This window comes from Schistocerca nitens, chromosome 3 (assembly GCF_023898315.1).
Source record: "Schistocerca nitens isolate TAMUIC-IGC-003100 chromosome 3, iqSchNite1.1, whole genome shotgun sequence".
NCBI lineage: Eukaryota > Metazoa > Arthropoda > Insecta > Orthoptera > Acrididae > Schistocerca > Schistocerca nitens.
In genome coordinates this window covers 934960628-934962206 of record NC_064616.1, presented here as the reverse complement: position 1 = coordinate 934962206, position 1579 = coordinate 934960628, and the positions used below count along the sequence as shown (strand labels likewise).

Below are 1579 nucleotides of genomic sequence, written 5' to 3'. Positions count from 1 at the left end.
AATTATTTACTCCATTAGACAATATTACACCCCCCCCCCTACCTTACAAAAGATCCATTCAGGTACATAGCTCTACGCTATGGTCGAGCGGTTCTAGGCGCTTCAGTCTGGAACTGCGCGACTGCTACGGTCGCAGGTTCGAATCCTTCCTCGGGCATGGATGTGTGTGATGTCCTTAGGTTAGTTACTTTTAAGTAGTTCTAAGTTCTAGGGGACTTATGACCTCAGATATTGAGTCCCATAGTGCTCAGAGCCATTTGAACCATTGTTTGTCGTATGTGTAGTCACAATTACTGTAAATGCTGTACTAACATGAAACTTCCTGGCAGATTAAAACTGTGTGCCCGACCGAGACTCGAACTCGGGACCTTTGCCTTGCGCGGACAAGTGCTCTACCAACTGAGCTACCGAAGCACGACTCACGACCGGTACTCACAGCTTTACTTCTGCCAGTACCTCGTCTCCTACCTTCCAAACTTTACAGAAGCTTACTCCATTGTTTCGCAGGAGAGCTTCTGTAAAGTTTGGAAGGTAGGAGACGAGGTACTGGCAGAAGTAAAGCTGTGAGTACCGGTCGTGAGTCGTGCTTCGGTAGCTCAGTTGGTAGAGCACTTGTCCGCGAAAGGCAAAGGTCCCGAGTTCGAGTCTCGGTCGGGCACACAGTTTTAATCTGCCAGGAAGTTTCATATCAGCGCTGCAGAGTGAAAATCTCATTCTGTACTAACATATTTTGTAAATCCAGATGTAATCTTGACAAAATCGTCAACAGAGATAACATTTATAGTTTAAGTGATGAATCGACAGAATAAAACGTTGACTTGTTTGTCTTTACCCAGTTCTCATATTTGGGATCAGTTATGTACTAGAAAATGGGATTGTAACCTGAAACCTAGGTTGTACAGTAATAACGGAATTTGCGAATCACAGCTAAAAAACGTGTTTCGTTAATACTATATACAGCGTTCCATCTTGAACTCGGAGTTCAATCAGTTAAAAGATGTCATCATTCATTGGTGTGCTTACAGAAGGCATAAGCAGGGGTGTATTTTTCATGAAATAAAAAAGGCTTAGTAAATGTTGTTTAACGGAGGATATTTGTTAAAATAATTGTTTAACATCGTATTTGCTGATACATCTTAGAATGGAACGTCGGAATTGGGGGGAAAACTGGAATAAAAATTTAAATATCTATGGGAGGTGGAGTGCTTACTCCATTGTTTTTAACACACTACTACGTGATCGCATCACCATTGCAGACGTAGAGCATAAGGATTGTGCCCCACAGCTCTGCAGCGTGACACCATGGCTCCTGCTGGTGTCGTACAAATATTTCGTGCCTGAGTTGAAGGCATAGTGCGAACTCCAGCTGGTCCTAGATCTGTCCGTGGAAAACGTCGTGAGAAGTGCATTGCTCACATTGCGCCTCTTCTACCCAGGTCTGAAGGTAATAGCCTCGAGGCTAACCATACCAAGGTGATGGACACACAATTCGCGTAGAGGACTGGATGGGCTAACAATTTTCGCCACTTTTCAGAATCTGAAAAACGTCTAATAGCTTGCGAGCAGCCCCGGATTTACG

At 44.0% G+C, this 1579-nt stretch overlaps 1 non-coding gene across 1 annotated transcript; it reads right to left on the bottom strand.

Annotated features, from left to right (window-relative positions):
- Positions 1–340: 340 nt before the first annotated feature.
- Positions 341–415, bottom strand: Trnaa-cgc (transfer RNA alanine (anticodon CGC)). Its single transcript has one exon. It is a non-coding gene; the product is annotated as a tRNA-Ala (tRNA).
- Between the last annotated feature and the right edge of the window lie 1164 nt (positions 416–1579).